Source organism: Pseudophryne corroboree, chromosome 1 (genome assembly GCF_028390025.1).
Source record: "Pseudophryne corroboree isolate aPseCor3 chromosome 1, aPseCor3.hap2, whole genome shotgun sequence".
Taxonomy (NCBI): domain Eukaryota; kingdom Metazoa; phylum Chordata; class Amphibia; order Anura; family Myobatrachidae; genus Pseudophryne; species Pseudophryne corroboree.
This window is the reverse complement of record NC_086444.1, coordinates 196,017,370-196,036,210: the sequence shown is the minus strand read 5'-3', so window position 1 is coordinate 196,036,210 and position 18,841 is coordinate 196,017,370. Positions and strand designations below refer to the sequence as shown.

Sequence of the window (18,841 nt, the reverse complement as noted above, 5' to 3'; positions counted from 1 at the left end):
CCCCCCCCCCCATCCCCCCACCCCCGGTATCCCCACAGCAAACTGACTACTGCCTGTAACAATACTTGAACCTATCTGGTAATAGAATTTCAGAGAATTGGTTACATGCGTTTGCAAAGACATCCCTAAGATCTCCCATTTAGCACTACAGGGACCAGCATGCCTTCCAAATGCTGCTTCTTGTAGTATTAAATGGGAGATCTTAGGGGTGGCTCTCAGGTAAGCTATCCCTCAGTCTGGGTACTGTTTTGTATTTTTCATGAGGCCTTACAGTAGACAAATCACATGGCCCTATGTGGGCATTATTATGTAGTGTTAGGACTGCTGACATCAGAGAAGCTTTGATGCAGCTCAGCAGCCAACTCATGTCTTTGCAAACGCATGTAACCAATTCTCTGAAATTCTGTTACCAGATAGGTTCAAGTTTTGTTACAGGTAATAGTCACTGTGCTGGGGGCAAACCGGGAAAGGGGGGTGGGGGGGGGGGGGGGAGCATCGCCCTTTCTCTGTCTGCTGTTTGTTATACCCCTTTCACACCGCAGCTTTAACCCGGTAAATTGCCGATTTTTAAGCCTTCCAAAACGGTTGTAGCTGCGGTGTGAAAGGGCCACCTTGAATTTACTGTTTTCAAAATACTGGTATTTTGAAACGGTTAAAAAGCAGGGTCCTACACGGTTCAGACCCGTTTCATTGTGCAGTGTGAAAGGCTCAGAAACGGTATTTCCAAGCCACAGAAGGTGATAGGCTGTCTCCATGTGTGATGTCACCAGGCAGAAGCAGGACATACTAAGAAATTGGTAAATCTGCACAGAATACGGTATTAGTAATGTTTATATTGATTTAGCAATTTGTTAAACCAACATTATGCTTACTATAGAAACAAATAAATTCAGCAATGGATTGGTGGTGCTCCCAGAAAATAGTTCAGTAAACTACATGGAAAAAGTGGTCTTAAGAAAGAGCAAAAGACAAAAGCAGCTATATGCCTTTTCCAGGACACACTTAGAAAAAATATAAGTGATGAATTATGAAAATATGAGTATATTAATACTTAACTTTTATTGAGATATACTTGATAAAAGGGAGAAAGCGAATATAGATAATTACTACAAATTTTGGGCGATAAAAATTAGAAAGGCGAAAATATGTTTAATCCCTTAGTGATCCAAAAATTACTCCAATTTTGGATTGAAAAAAATCTTTGTGGGAGTAAACCTGCTCCATTGGGTTCAGCTATCCCATGTCAGAATATCAGAATTAAATATTAGTGAAAATTCAATGTCTGGGACTGCACAGAGAACTGGAAAGACTCAAATGATGTGAGAGTAAAATACCTACGGTACCTAGTATTCCCTGGTGGTCTCCCAACCGGGTACTGACCAGGCCCTGCAGTGTATGGCTTCCAAGATCAGACGAGGTTGGGCATACTCAGTGCGGTTTGACCGTAGGTGAGTAAATCTCCAGCATGTACAATCAATTCCAGTGTGCGGTTACTCCAGGCAGATTTTATGGATATGATAGTCTGACAGGGAATAATCCCCTGAATGAAATATAAATGATTCAGTGTAATGAAAAAACCACACCATATTCTAATGGGTGTTTGTTGCCCTCATATAAAACTCCTATTGTTATATCACATTTGTGCAAAGAGCAAAAAATATATTCTCTTAAAGCATATACTGGATGTTCCTGTGACTGGATATCAAACAATCATATTTTTCTAATGGTTGTGATGCTGAATAAGAAAAAGAAAAAAAGACCAATCATATAATTATGATAATTCAGGACTTCCGGTGGGCAGGGCACCTCGTGTGGCTGCATTTTAATATCTCTCCAGACGTGGATCTCCTAAATCTGCCTCCATCTACCACTATTACTCTATTCATGGGGATTCTGATTGTATCTTTGGATAGCTGAGGAATGGAGGATTCCTTAGATACCTATTTCACGTCTGGAGCATCTATATATCCCTCGGAGTCCGGCCTCTGATTGTGGCCTGTATGAGCGCCTCTCCTTTGGCGCGAAAGCTGGCGTGCCGGAGCACCCACCCTTACTATAGTTTCCCCTCGACCCCTTTCTGATATCTGGAGAGGACCCGCTGACGACTGCCTGAGGGGGATGCGCCCCTGCCTGCGGGTTACTTTATGCCCGATGGCCTGACCCTCTCTCCCGGCTGTGAGTGATCGGGCTGGAGTGGGTGCCCCCTTTCACCGTGGGAAGTTCTGTGGCGCTCGGTCCATCCCCGTCCGCTTGGCCGCCAAGGATTGACTGCGGGAGACCCTGGACCCGCTTACCTGATCCTCTCCTTCCGACTGCTGGTGGCTGATATCGGGCTGCGGGGGTCCCGCTGTGGAGCGCCTGCCGGGCGGAGTTGCTGCGCTGCCCGGGACGGAGGGGCGCACCTGGCTGGTGTCTTCTGCCTTGGGCCGCCTGTTTCTTTCCTCCCTGCGTTGGGCTTTGATCCTGCTGCGCCTGGAGGCGCTGGGCTGGGGACCCCGTCTGGCTCTCACCGTTGTGCTCTGGCTCGCCGCTTCACCACCGCTGCGGTATACGAGTGGACTCACTGCTACCTGGGCGTGCTCTTTCCCTGCGGGCTGAGACAACTGGAACACCGTAACCTGAGGGGCGGATGTCGCCTGAAGTGATCCTGGCTGGCAGGGTTTGTTGCTGCGGAGGAGTCATCCATCCTTACTGCAGGGATCTTTCCTGTCTGCAATGTTCTCACTGGATTTCATCTCCTATTCACCTGGTATTTGTAATTTACCCCTACTAACAACCTTTTCCTTCCCTACCTTGTGTTTTACCCTTCTCCTCAGACCCCTTCTGCCCGCTCCCCCCTCCCTATTTTCCTACCCCGTCCTTCCTATACCTCTGGTGGCCGCAGTAACTGTATCCAGCTGGGAACTTTACATAGGCTGCTCACCTTTACTTTAGTTTGCAGCTGCGAAGGGCTCACTGAGATTTTTATTTAAAGTGGGTCTGATCTACTGTTGGTCATACATTTGTGTCTGTTATACCATTTTTCTTTTTATTTAATTTACGTTTTTGTGTCAAAACCTGCCCCTGCTGCCCCCTCTTTACTCCTGCTGGGAGGCCTCCCGTGTCATCGGTTATTACGTGGCCCCGGCTGGTGCTGCCCAGACGAACTCTACTCTTAGAAGAGGACTTTCCATCTGGCCTATTTGACTGCCGGCCACAGGCTTTAATTGCAGTCTTTGACTCATAGCACACCCTAATTTTCTCTCACTATCCACTGATTCCTTCTGGAATTTCTTTGTGCTGTTTGTTATTTTTCATATTTTATTGAATGTTTTCTTTTATTTTTTATATTTTCCCCTGCTGAGATTCATATATGACGTTTGTTAATTTGCCAGACACTCTATTCTGTATTGCTTGACATAATATTTTGTTTCTGGAAACATAGTATATTGTTTATAGATATATGTTTTCACTCCAATTGAGAACCGCCATAGCTTGTTGCCGGGGCTGTTTCACGGGCTCTCTTGCAGGTTGTGGTATGCTCTAGATAATGGGTTTGGCTTAGCACCTCCGCCCGAGTTTTATATGTAACTGCCATTGTCTACATCGGGGGAGGCACTAATTGTAGGTGACGTTGACTGTTTCATATTTCATTCTCTGGGGTATGGACAGATACCTCGACAAGAACATGCCCCCGAAACAGTCCAATACCTCTTACAAAGCAGGGAAGGGGAAAGAGCCCCTCCCTAAGTCAGGCCCACCCTCCCCGGTTGGACACGGGACAGAATCACCTAGCTTACCTAGTGACAAAACCCCTTCCCTCACGGCTAAAGAGATTTCTGACTTCCTCATGCCCTTGCTTGATAAGCGATTTGACGACCTACAGGCCCGTTTAGAAACGGGCTTGGCTCGCATAGACTCTCATGTGACGCGTCTTACTGCGTTGGAAACTAGACTGGGTGACACTGAGGACTTGGTCATATCCTGTCAGGAGGGGATATCATCCCAACATAAATACATACAACAACTGCAGGATAAAGTTGAGGACCTGGAGAATAGATCTCGCAGGAATAACCTTCGATTTATAGGTGTTCCGGAGTCCTTGATGGGCCAAGCCCTCTCCTCATACCATTCTATAGATCTCCCAAACTCGTTGGGAATTGCTGATGATATGGAAATCCCACATCTTGAAAGAGTCCATAGGTTGGGGGCGATACAGGACGGGGCGTGGAAGCGCTCACGCCCGGTCATTGCTCGATACCTTGACTATAGGGCCAAAGAACAGGTTCTCACGGCTTATCGTAAAACTAGAGAATTGTTAGTGAAGGGTCACAAGATCTTGATATTCCAAGATTTCTCGGCTGCAGTGGCTCAGAAAAGAAAGGAATTCTCTGAAGTTTGTTCTCATTTACACAGTAAAAATATCAGATTTGCTCTGTTGTACCCAGCCAAACTACGAGTCACAGAGAATGGTAATCAAGTGTTTTACACAGATCCGGAGGTAGCGAGATCTCACTTTCTGACTCATAAGTCCCCATCAAGATCACCTGTCAAATAGGGTGTTGGTCGGGAGGGAACAACGGTTAGATTGTATCGGGAACTCCCGCCTCGGGCGGATATGTGCTAGCCATTGATTGGTATAGTATTCAGTTTATAGATAATATAGTACTATACTATAAGTGTTCACCTTAATAATTTAATACCTATTTTGTTGAATTTTTGTGTGCACACCACTGGACCCAGTTGGTGCCCACTACGGTTTTGGTGGTTGAGAAAATGTTGGAAAAAGGAGTTACGAGTCATCATGGTTCATTATTGTTGTTTCACACATTAAGACTGTTTTATAGATGTTGTGTCATGCTGGTGTTTGTATGGTTGAAATTTCTGATGTCCTGGCGACCTTGGTGTGGGAGGGGGGCCGTCGCTGTCCGCCTGAATTTATTGATTACCAGTCAAGTTTCACATTGCCCTGAGGGGATTGGGTAGCCATGCCGTCTGTAGTCCCTTCCTCAGATGAGGTACTACCCCCGAAGCCGATACAATTCATTTCCTGGAATGTAGGGGGACTTAACTCCCCAATCAAGCGATGACGTGTGACCGCACACCTCAAACGTTTCCACCCAGATGTTATTTTCTTACAGGAGACCCACTGGCTGGTGGGGGAGGAAAATGTCCTGAAGGCACCATGGCTTGGCCCCTGTATAGCTGCCCCCTTTCGAACGAAGTCCAGAGGGGTGGCGATACTTTTTCAGAAAAACCTACCTGTTACTATCCTGTCAGAAATCATAGATCCCGAAGGCAGGTGTATCATTATGGACATAGAGCTTTTTCATACCAAATACACACTTGTCAATTTATACGCCCCCAATGTCAATACACATACATTTATTCAAGACATAGCCCACATTCTTTTAAGCAGAACTAACTACTCCTTGATAGTGGAGGGGGACTATAACATGGTGGACGACCCCACAGTTGACAGATCACCAAGTGTGCCGAGAACTACTGACTCCCAGAGCAGGCATCTATTGGCCTTTCGAGACTCACTAGACCTCTCTGACCCATGGAGATTGCTGCACCCGACTGACAGGACACATACCCATTTGTCGCTAGCACATGGAACCTTGTCTCGTATTGACAGGTTTTTAATAGCTGATGACTTAGTATCCCAGATCGCGGGGGTAGATATACTCGATATATTGATCTCTGATCATGCCCCCGTCACGCTAGCGCTGGCCCATCCACATATGCACCCGACAGATCGTATTTGGCGGTTCCCGCAATATTTGGCAAATTCAGAGGATTTTAAGTCATACCTAACCTATCATTGGACCAATTACATTGATGACAACATAGAATATTGGGACAAGCCCGAGATTTTCTGGAATGCCTCAAAGGCAGTGATGAGGGGTCATATTATTAGTTATGTCTCTCGGAAGAAAAGAGACTCTAAATTGGAATACACAACGTTAAAAGCTACTATGTCCAGGACCTTCCAAACATACACTGCTAACCCTACAGAGGCTACTCTTGACGAATACAAACAGGCCAGGCGCCTACTTGAAACCTACTTAGCCACCCAAGCGAAACATTCCTTAGACTACACCAAAAACAAATTCTACAGATGGGGCAATAGGGCTGGTAGATTATTGGCGGTCATCTCTAGACCTCCCCAAAAACGTCATGTTATAACTACCATACATCACCCCAGGACCGGTCGAGTTATCACAAAGTCGCAGGAAATAGTAGAACAATTCCATTCCTACTTTCAGTCCTTGTTCCAATCAACACAAATAGACACTGAAACACAAACACAGTTGCTCACGGATGACGTGCTGCCCCCTCTGACCAGAGACCAGAGAGAAGCCCTTATGGGTCCAATAAAGGCGGAGGAAGTTAACGCCGCCATCTCTAATTTGCCCCATGGGAAGTCCCCGGGCCCAGATGGTTTGTCGGGTGATTATTACCGCATGTTAAAGGCCCAAATTGTCCCCTCTTTACTGGAACTGTTTCATGCAATACACGAACGGAGTTCCCCGTCCCCGCTTTTTAATGAAGCTTTTATTACACTTATCCCTAAACCTGACAGGGACCCAAGTTTCCTCTCCTCCTACAGACCAATTAGTCTCCTAAATGTAGATTACAAACTTTTAGCTAAGATTATGGCAACGAGACTCCAATCCATCCTTCCTGATATTCTCACCACGACACAAATGGGTTTTGTGACAGGCAGACATGCGGTTAAGGCGATCCGCACGGCACTGGCGGCGGTGGCGGCATCCCAGTCTCCCTGCACAGACTCTAACATGCTTCTCAGCCTCGACGCCAATAAGGCTTTCGACATGGTACTATGGCCACACTTATTTACTGTGTTGGAGAAAAGGGGGTTTGATGTGAGTTTTATTAACTATATACGATATATCTACAGCACTCCATCCGCCTCGCTCCTAATTAACGGGATCAGAGGTGAACGGTTTTTCTTGGAAAGGGGAACCCGTCAGGGATGCCTTTTATCGCCCCTCCTATTTAACTTGGCCCTTGACCCACTGCTTAGAACATTGCAGGACTGGTCTGTTTTTAGAGGGATAAAAGTGGGTAGTCAGGAAATTAAACTATCAGCCTTCGCTGACGACATCCTCCTTTATATTTCGGACCCCGAATGTTCCCTAGCTCAGATCATGGACAAGATTACTTCATTTGGCCGCATATCGGGTTTTAGTATTAATATGGACAAATCGAAGGCCCTGCTGTTGTGCGGCGCTGTAACATGTCCAACTTGGGCCACACGTTTCCCCTTTCATTGGGTGTCCACATATATCACATACTTGGGTATTTGTGTCCCACGTTATATTTCAGAACTCTATAAACTCAACGTACATAAGGTATTACACACCTTGACCGATGATGTCAAGAGGTGGGAACGCCTTCCACTGTCATACCTTGGTAGGGCCAATCTTCTGAAAATGGTGGCAATACCTCGCCTACTATACCCCTTGCAAACACTTCCCATACTGTTAACGAAGCAGGACTCACAGCAGATTAATAAACTTATTAGAACCTTCATATGGAAGGGGGGCCGAGCTCGTATCGTGCTACGTAAGCTTACTCAGCCTAAATCCAATGGGGGTATTAATTTCCCAGATGTAGTGGTTTATAACCACGCTGCTCTTTTAAGACACTTGAGGGACTGGTTGCAAAACAGCTCTATTTACACAAATACATCCGTCGAACAAAGCTTCCTTCCGACTGTAGCCTTGACATGTTTCCTCCATCAGCATGACTGGGAAATACCTGAACACATTCGGTCTAACCCTCTTCTATGGTCTACCAGGAAGATGTGGCACATACTGCGACACAACGCAAAACTAAATCCGTATTACTCCTTACATCTACCCCTAATTAAAAACCCAGACTTCTGAGACGGCATGGCTGCTCACCCCTTCCAGACTTGGAGGGAGGGGGGCATAACATCAATTCGCTCACTAGTGGCAGTGGGAGACCGCCGCCCGCTCACCCTCTCAGAGGTCTCAGCGAGGCATGAGGTGATTGTCTCATCTTCCCTTCCATATCTACAGACACAATTCTATGTCAGACATGTCCTCGCACATTTTGCGGAGGGGGACTGGACCAACTCCCTGGATAGCCTCTTAACACATCCGGTACCGAGATATAAGGCCATTTCTATCCACTACACTTTCTTGAGAAAAATATTAGATCACGCTACTGTGAGGGGCGGCATGTCCTCTTGGTTGGCTCACTTTCCTGATCTGACCATACCAACTATGGAAAAATCGCTATTTTACTCCAGAAAGGTCCTCCCGGCAAGCATGTACACTGAGTTGTTTCTTAATGTATATCATAACACCTACTTATCCCCCCTACGGCGCTTCCACATGGGAGCGACCGACTCGCACTCTTGTCCAAAATGTAATCAGAGTGAAGCAGACACTTTTCACTGTTTGTGGACATGCCCGATTGTGCAATACTTCTGGCACCTGGTTAGGAGATATGCGGAGGCAAATCTAATTACCCACGTGCCATTCACCCCTGAATGGGCAGTCTTGGGCATTATTGATCCTGCCCTCCGCATGCCATCGGAATGTAAAAAACTACTGATAGCCCTAAGCGCTGCGGGGAAAAAGACTATACTACAGGGTTGGATAGATAGTACACCGCCACAGATACCACTATTCCTAAACAAGTTGCATCATATATTTAGGATGGACTGGGTGGAGGCCATTGTAGACAGGGGTAAACAAGTGGAACGATTTTTTCACCTATGGGAATCCTACATCCCCACCCAGCCCCTTACCACACGCCTAAACATTCATAACAGCCTCAAAAACACCACGTGGTACCTAACTAGACTGGCCACACAGGAACAACCGGTATCCCTGGTCTAGGTGTGGATGGCTGTGGCAGCCTCCCTCTGGGTTGCTTATATCATGTACGATAACATTAGCATGACTACTGTAAACCTTTCTTCTTGGAAGAATAATGTCTTAACCGATGATTAATGTACACACTGCTGATGTATACTACTTGATCTTAATGTTTGTGTATTATAACCTTATGATTTATGTGCTTTTTGTGACTTTCATGATGACTCAATAAAAAGTTATTTGAAAAAAAATATGATAATTCAACAGGGATTGATCCCCTGAGCTGGATATGTATAATAAGCAAAAAAACAACAACAATGTTATACAAATGCTGAATGTTCCCATGGCCAGATATCACATAATATTAATACTAGACATTCAGATTGCATAGGGGGAGGCTGTTTTTCCAAATAAGCAAATAGTGTTTGTTGCACTGAGAATCATAATATAAAGAAGAATGAAAAAAATTGGAAAGAAAGGGGAGAACAGACACCCTTGAGCTGGGCACCTCAGGTATTCACAGCTAATGCAGTTAATTGATCTACATAAAGGCTAAATGCTACCTCCCACTGTGCCCCTGAATTGTTTGGACACAGTGGAGGAATAGTTATGCTGTGCCTGTATAGGAGTCCCCCCTGGTGGAAGTTGAAAAGAAAGTGCCTCACTGTGTGCAGCTCAAACCTTAATGCCTGCATGCATTGGTGGGCAGTGTGAGGCCTGAAGTGTCCCGCAGTTGAGGGTAGAGGTTTCCAGCCAGGGAGAGGGTGTGCTGAACTTGGAGCTGTGGAGCCGATGTCCGCGGTCCGAGCGACCGGAAGTTCGGACACTGGGACCGGAAGTGACGTACCTGATCAGGTGATCAAGCTCCCAGAGCGAAACGTACGTCACTTCCGGTCCCGGTGTCCGAACTCCCTGGCTGGAAACCTCTACCTACAACTGCGGGACACTTCAGGCCTCACACTGCCCACCAATGCATGCAGGCATTAAGGTTTGAGCCGCACACAGTGAGGCACTTTCTTTTCAACTTCCACCAGGGGGGACTCCTATACAGGCACAGCATAACTATTCCTCCACTGTGTCCAAACAATTCAGGGGCACAGTGGGAGGTAGCATTTAGCCTTTATGTAGATCAATTAACTGCATTAGCTGTGAATACCTGAGGTGCCCAGCTCAAGGGTGTCTGTTCTCCCCTTTCTTTCCAATTTTTTTCATTCTTCTTTATATTATGATTCTCAGTGCAACAAACACTATTTGCTTATTTGGAAAAACGGACTCCCCCTATGCAATCTGAATGTCTAGTATTAATATTATGTGATATCTGGCCATAGGAACATTCAGCATTTGTATAACATTGTTGGTTTTTTTTTGCTTATTATACATATCCAGCTCAGGGGATCAATCCCTGTTGAATTATCATATTTATATGATTGGTCTTTTTTTCTTTTTCTTTTTCTTATTCAGCATCACAACCATTAGAAAAATATGATTGTTTGATATCCAGTCACAGGAACATCCAGTATATGCTTTAAGAGAATATATTTTTTGCTCTTTGCACAAATGTGATATAACAATAGGAGTTTTATATGGGGGCAACAAACACCCATTAGAATACGGTGTGGTTTTTTCATTACACTTAATCATTTATATTTCATTCAGGGGATTATTCCCTGTCAGACTATCATATCCATAAAATCTGCCTGGAGTAACCGCACACTGGAATTGATTGTACATGCTGGAGATTTACTCACCTACGGTCAAACCGCACTGAGTATGCCCAACCTCGTCTGATCTTGGAAGCCATACACTGCAGGGCCTGGTCAGTACCCGGTTGGGAGACCACCAGGGAATACTAGGTACCGTAGGTATTTTACTCTCACATCATTTGAGTCTTTCCAGTTCTCTGTGAAGTCCCAGACATTGAATTTTCACTAATATTTAATTCTGATATTCTGACATGGGATAGCTGAACCCAATGGAGCAGGTTTACTCCCACAAAGATTTTTTTCAATCCAAAATTGGAGTAATTTTTAGATCACTAAGGGATTAAACATATTTTCGCCTTTCTAATTTTTATCGCCCAAAATTTGTAGCAATTATCTATATTCGCTTTCTCCCTTTTATCAAGTATATCTCAATAAAAGTTAAGTATTAATATACTCATATTTTCATAATTCATCACTTTCTTATATTTTTTCTAAGTGTGCCCTGGAAAAGGCATATAGCTGCTTTTGTCTTTTGCTCTTTCTTAAGACCACTTTTTCCAGAAGCAGGACATAAACTGGAGGAAACACATGAGAGTGAAGAAGCATTTTATTATACAGAATACAGTTAAAAATGGAAAATAGGAGTGATGAGGAGGTTAGGGAGCTGCTTAGGATCAGAGGGGATGAAGAAATATGTAGACAAATCACTGGGACAGTGAAGGATGCAGTAATCTACAAAAACATGGTAAAGATGCTGGAAGCTGCTGGGTTCCATCGTACGACTAGCCAAATTATTAATAATGAATGGATAATTAATAATTATTAATAATGTGTGGGCCAGAAAAGTCCATTTATAATGACAACCACTGTTTTCTATGGGTGAAACGGGTTCAGTGTGAAAGGTACCAAAACGGTAATGAAATGGTAATATACTGGTAACAACATGCGGTGTGAAGGGGGTTTAACTGCTCAGACCCATTTTAAGAACCGTTTAAAGAACCGTTTCAAAAGCAGGGTTTGTGATGTGAAAGCAGCATTAGTGACCCATCTCCTTTTCTAGCACCTGATATAGGGGGTAATTCTGAGTTGATCGCAGCAGCAAGTTTGTTAGCAATTGGGCAAAACCATGGAGGACATTCCGAGTTGTTCGCTCGCAAGGCGATTTTAGCAGAGTTGCTCACGCTAAGCCGCCGCCTACTGGGAGTGAATCTTAGCATCTTAAAATTGCGAACGAAGTAATCGTAATTACACACCTTGTAGCAGTTTCTGAGTAGCTTCAGACTTACTCGGCATCTGCGATCAGTTCAGTGCTTGTCGTTCCTGTTTTGACGTCACAAACACACCCAGCGTTCGCCCAGACACTCCTCCGTTTCTCCGGCCACTCCTGCGTTTTTTCCGGAAACGGTAGCGTTTTTTCCCACACGCCCATAAAACGGCCTGTTTCCGCCCAGTAACACCCATTTCCTGTCAATCACATTACGATCGCCAGACCGATGAAAAAGCCGTGAGTAAAATTACTAAGTGCATAGCAAATTTACTTGGCGCAGTCGCAGTGCGGACATTGCACATGCGCATTAAGCGAAAAATCGCTGCGATGCGAAGATTTTTACCGAGCGAACAACTCGGAATGAGGGCCCATGTGCACTGCAGGGGGCACAGATATAACATGTGCAGAGAGAGTTAGATTTAGGTGGGTTATTTTGTTTCTGTGCAGGGTAAATACTGGCTGCTTTATTTTTACACTGCAATTTAGATTTCAGTTTGAATACACCCCACCCAAATCTAACTCTCTCTGCACATTTTATATCTGTACACCCTGCAGTGCACATGGTTTTGCCCAACTGCTAACAAAATTGCTGCTGCGATCAACTCAGAATTAGGCCCGTAATTATCTCCAGGAATGATTGAGCAGCTACAACTGTTTGTCTACTGTTAAAAATGCTTAGAACCTGTTGCTTCAGTTTACCAAAATGTGTCAATAAGAATGTGTTTTAGTATCATTTATTGCAGAAATACAGTGAGCCTGAGTGGGACACAGTGTCAATGCCACACGAAGTTGTCCGGTGTTTTCAATCTGCAAATGCGTTCTGCTTATCTGTGCTCAGAGATACAGGAACTGATTCATATTAGTACGCAATACACAACAAAATACAGAATGGGCGCTCAGTCCCGTTTCAAATGGATAACAACTTAGAAATAAATTTTACCAAGTCTCTTAAACGTGTCCAGTGTCGGACTGGGGCATGAAGGGCCCAACAGGTGGGAATGCTATGAAAGGGGGCCCATACTTATGGGTGTGGCCAGCCTACAAAGGGGGTGTGGCCAGCCTTCACAGAGGCTTGAAATACACACTTGTCTTGTGCAGTGTAATGCAACATATCTACCATGTATAATGCAAGTGCACAGTCTGGAACCTCCTTAGAGGAGAGAGTGGGCCCTCAGGCAGTGGTGCCCACCGGTGGGCCAGTCCGACCCTGAATGTGTCCTTTAGAAGCCTTTGAGGGTCCCCGTTTGATGGTGATAGGTACTTGATCTCCTCTGGGAGTATTGTTATTGCAATATCCTCAGAGAAGTAGACACAACAAAAACCAAATCAGACCATAGTGTAGTAATTCCAGGAATGGTTGTCCAATAATATTCGTATGTAAAAACACCATGCACCAAAACTCACTTGAAAGCAGGTGAAAATAATCACATAAAGGTATGTTTTTAACTCAAATAAAGGCACCAGGATAAATGTGTTGAGGTATAGACGTACCATACTAACACAGCCTAAAAGAGAATGTCCCCTATAAAGGTATCATTATATATAGCACCTCAAGTGGATAAATCTTCTAGGAGAGAATTCACCTTATAAAATATCACTTCACGTACCATACTCACACCACACCTCATTTACCATACTCACACTAACAAGTGTGATATAACTCCCGTAGCGGTATCTTTGGTTCCCCCACTCTTAGCGAGACCTTTGACCTCCAAGCAGAAGAGTGTCATAAAAACCAGAAATTACTTAATTAAAATAGATTCTTTAATGTATGACTAAAACACCAATACATGGGTAGATCGAACAACTGTAATCTATGTGGCACCAGTGGCCATCTGGTGAGTCACTGAAAACAAAAGAATACCTTAACATGCAGGTGTGGTAATAAAAATCTGAGGCTACCCGGTCCAACACGTTTCAACTGCCAAAGCAGTCTTTCAAGGCACACGAGACTGCTTTGGCAGTTGAAACGCATTGGCCCGCGGAGCCCCAGATTTTTATTACCACACCCACATGTTAAAGTATTTTTTGTTTTCAGTGACTCACCTGATGATCACTGGTGTCACATAGATTACAATTGTTCCATCCTCCCATGTATTGGTGTTTTTAGTCATTCATTAAAGAGTCTATTTTAATTAAGTCATTTCTGGTTTTATGACACTCTTCTGCTTAGAGTTCAAAGGTCTCGCTAAGTGTGAGGGACCCAAAGATACCGCTACGGGAGTTATATCGCACTTGTTAGTGTGAGTATGGTACGTGAGGTACCTTCATGATGTTTTGTAAGGTGAATTCTCTCCTAGAAGATTTATTCACTTGAGGTGCTATATATAAAGATACCTATATAGGGGACATTCTCTTTTAGGCTGTGTAAGTACGGTACGTCTATACCTCAACACATCTATCCTGGTGCATTTATTTGAGTTAAAAGGTACCTTTATGTGATTATTTTCACCTGCTTTCAAGTGAGTTTTGGTGCATGGTGTTTTTACATACGAATATTATTTGACAACCATGCCTGGAATTACTACACTATGGTCTGGTTTGTTTTTTGTGTGTCTCCTTCTCTGAGGATACTGCAATAACAAGACTTTCAGAGGAGATCAAGCACATATCACCATCACCCGGGGACTCTTAAAGGCATCTAAAGGACACATTTAAGAGACTTGGTGAAATTTACTTCTAAGTTGTTATCCGTTTGAAACGGGACTGAGCTCCCATTCTGTATTTTGTTTGGTGGTCCTATTTACACAGAAGGCAGCACAGGTCCTTAGTTTGTGCCTTGGGACATTCCATATATATTTTTTGTCCATATTTGTACGCAAACCCAATGGTTTGAGTACAAAATCAAATACGATGTTTGGGGGTCTGTGCATGTTCAGTACAAGTCTCACATTGTCCCTCGCAGCCCATTGTCAGTTGCAGCATGACTGACATGCTGCAGCTTTCAGGGGCCAGGGCAGAGGCAGCACCTGGCACCATTCTTCAAAATGGGAGTGTGTTGCTGGTGTGATGGGCTCAGGGACTTTGTCGTCAGACGCAGAATCCCTAGAACCTGGTGTCCGGATCCTACGGCCAGCCTGAGTAAGCTTCACATTATGCAAGCTGTGCGGTGTCTATAACTATCGGAATTCGCTGATGGTCGCAATGGTGATCCGAGGCAGCATCCAAAGACACACAGCCGCTCACACAGGAGGCCAGAGTAAGACGCAGAAACTGCACCTGACATAGGGCTGGCAAGTTTTCACAGTGCGACCGATGCTGCATCTAAAGTCGCACAGTAACGGAATTGCACAGCCTCAGGACGCTACAATGAGGCATCACAGTTGTGTGTAAATCAGCCACGGCATTAGCAATAAGAACCAGCAAAAGACGTGGCCACAGTCAAATCAGGCCCAAAATCACTTCTGGCTGCAATTAATCAGAAAAATATTGTCAGGACAGCTCAGACACTAAGTGATGCCTAGGTCTAACCCATGGTCGCCTTAGGTCAAAAGAAGGCATGAAAGCATAGGAGAATGTATGATAGATAGATAGATAGATAGATAGATAGATAGATAGATAGATAGATAGATAGACAGACAGACAGACAGACAGACAGACAAACAAACAAACAGGTATATAGGCAGATAGGTAGATAGACAGACAGACAGACAGACAGACAGATAGATACCAGTAATGGTGAGGAATATGACTTCATACAATACAATCTCACAGGATTACTGGATGCTTCCTGGGAATCACTGTGTAGTTTCGGGTAATGCTCTCCCCCTTAGCTGGCTTATATAACAATGAAAGTGTTTATATGGCCGGTAGATGTTTGTTCTGTGTCTAGGTAATGACAGAGATCTCGGCACGCTCATCTCTATAATTAGCACATACTGCTAACTGCAGATACACAGTACTGAAACCTGGCACGCGAACCAGGAAATATATGCCTTCTAAATAATAGATAATAAATATTATTATTATCATAAGCCCTTAACCAGGTGATTTCAAGACTTGCTATTTACTGAAGGGTAGTGTCTGAAAACATGCAATTTGTTTACTTGAAATAGTTGCAATACCAATGATATTATTAATTGTTTGAGAAACACAACCCCAATACAAGTGCGGGGAGTTCCCAATTAAAGAACAAGTGGAAGCACTACAAAGAATGTATGCCACATACAGTGGGTATACAAACGAACACCTTTATTGTCGGGTTTTGCTATGAAAATCTTGAAATCAGCAAAAATTAGATTACACTTTTAAATATGATCTTGAAACCAACAAAATGCAAGTAAATAAACTACTTTTAGGGAAATTAAGTGAAATGCAAAATCCATAAGCAAACGCAGGGATTCGCCGGTTGCAAATGCACACAGTAGTAGAAGACCGGACTCAAAAAAAATTTTAATAAAAAAAATATATATGACTGATAGAAAATAGAGAAAATAATTACTGATTTTAATGTAAAGAGTGAAAGAAAACATTTTTTTGTTTAAAAATAATAATGTCCGCTGCCTCCTGAGATGGTGATAGTCAAATAGGCGCTTCCTTTGAAGGTTGAAAGAGATAACTGGCAATAGCTATGGCCAGACTGGAGGCATCCTCTATCCACTATCACAGAGTTTAGGGCTTTTCTTCATATGATAAGCAGCTACCTCAATAAACTATGGGGGTAATTCAGACTTGATCGCAGCAGCAAATTTGTTAGCAATTGGGCAAAACCATGTGCACTGCAGGTGGGGCAGATATAACATGTGCAGAGGGAGTTAGATTTGGGTGGGGTGTGTTCAAACTGAAATCTAAATTGCAGTGTAGAAATAAAGCAGCCAGTATTTACCTTCTCTCTGCAAATGTTATATCTGCCCCACCTGCAGTGCACATGGGGGGTAGTTCTGAGTTGATCGCAGCAGGAACTTTGTTAGCAGTTGGGCAAAATCATGTGCACTGCAGGGGAGGCAGATATAACATGTGCAGAGAGAGATAGATTTGGGTGTGGTGTGTTCAATCTGCAATCTAAATTGCAGTGTAAAAATAAAGCAGCCAGTATTTACCCTGCACAGAAACAAAATAACCCACCCAAATCTAACTCTCTCTGCAAATGTTACATCTGCACCCAATTTTGCCCAACTGCTAAAAAATTTCCTGCTGCGATCAACTTGGAATTACCCCCATGGTTTTGCCCAACTGCTAACAAATTTGCTGCTGTGATCAACTCGGAATGACCCCCTATGTGCGGTAAGGAAAAACATGGTAGCTTTGGGCATTTATACCATAGTTGCCGACTTCTGGGCTGCTCTCTCCGGGAGAGAGCAGCCGGACGGCTCAGCAGGGGGGGGGCAGTGAGGTGACGTGACAGGGGGCGGGCCAGAGGCGGAATGCGGGCGGGCCAGAGGAGGAACGGGGTGTGGCTTTTGGATCGCGTCATTTAAGCCACGCCCCCACTGTGTAATGCCACGATTACCGGCATTATACAGCAGGGGGCGTGGTTACGATGACGCGATTCAACAAGAATCGCATCATCGCCTGCCTGGACCGCCCACTTTACTCGCTAATCGGGAGACTTGCCTGCTCTTCCGGGGGGCCGGGAGGGTTACCCGTTTTTCGGGAGCCTCCCGGCCATTCCGGGAGAGTATGAAGTATGATTTATACTGTCCACAAAACAGTAACTTTTAAGGAATGCGGTGGGAAATATTCATCTGTCATATACGTATCAGTGTGCTTAAATAATGGGCCTGAAGCAGAGGTCGGCGCAGTTGCAGCAGCATCTTTTGCAGTATTGCAATTACATCTTTATGCTCTACTGAGATGCTCAGCTGCAGTGGTGCTAATCAGCCGCTGTGCGTATAGAGACGCACCAAATTGCACCAGCTCCATAGTGACACAGACAGAATGTCCATATGTACATAGCCGCTGGGGTCAGTGTAACTGCGTCTTTGGAGGCAGTGTTTGACCGCGGCACACCTGTGTCGGTTAGTCAGCCCCCTGTACTCAGTCTCCATGTCTGATGGCTATGACCAGATAGACAGGCCAGAGATTAGGTACTGTATACCTTATATTTAGAGTCATTTAGTTCTATAAAAACAAGCCAGCATTAACTTGCATGTACTTGTCAAACATTAAATTGTTTGTACTCCAGGGAATTTAATCTTCAATGTCCCCATGAGTGAGGGTGAAAATCACCTTGCATGATGGTACTTGTCCAGCATTAATTTGTTTGTAACTCCAGGGAGATTGTACATTAGGCCCCCATTAGCGAAGCTGCTTGTTAAATGGCAAAAAGAAACAGAGAAGTTACTAACCACTGATATTAAAAGAGACATTATACAGATTTTTTCCCCATTATTATTACTTCGGAAGAAACAGCAAAAGGTATTTGCGCGAGTGTGAATCAGCCCTTGTGTCTTGTGTCACCAAACTGTGCCTGGCTTTCCTGTAAACAGGAAGTTGCCTGAACAAATTCCATGGAGTGCAACAGGCTGCTCATTGGCTGCTGCTGCTGCTCACGCTGTTGCCGGGTGAATGTAATGGCTCAGGGTGATTTAGGTCTATTCATTCTGAAACTTGTTTACACCCACTCTGACATTTAAACAGATGCACCAAGTTATTGTGTAATCCTCCAGCTCTGTTTGCACGTTAGCTGATATATATACTCTGCAATGCAGGCGTATTACGTTCAGCTGCAGTCTGAAGTAATTTATGGTTGTATAATAATGTTATTTTGTGGTTTCTTGCAGTTTCCTCTTTTTTTTTTTTTTAGCTGGTTTTTACTTTTACTATGATCCTGTAAAGAGGCCAAGAGCAAACTAGCTCTATTTATTAGAGTCTACGTTACAGATGTGTCAGTAGCGCTGAGCGTCTTTACATGTGACTTTTTATATTAAAATGTGTCTTATTCACAAAATAATGTGAATAGGACGCACAAGCAGACTCTGCTTATTAAAATTATATGCGGCTATATCTGCATACAAAATAGTACGGTACAGTGTCTTCCTAGAAAACACTGTAACGTAGCATTTCGTATG

General features: G+C 44.1%; 1 protein-coding gene and 2 pseudogenes across 1 annotated transcript in view; 1 reads left to right on the top strand and 2 right to left on the bottom strand.

Moving 5' to 3' along the window:
- Positions 1–18,841, bottom strand: part of ADGRV1 (adhesion G protein-coupled receptor V1) — a 1,000,765-nt gene that overhangs the window by 98,967 nt on the left and 882,957 nt on the right. The window lies entirely within an intron of this gene.
- Positions 1,332–1,450, bottom strand: LOC134948514 (5S ribosomal RNA; annotated as a pseudogene).
- Positions 10,608–10,726, top strand: LOC134948511 (5S ribosomal RNA; annotated as a pseudogene).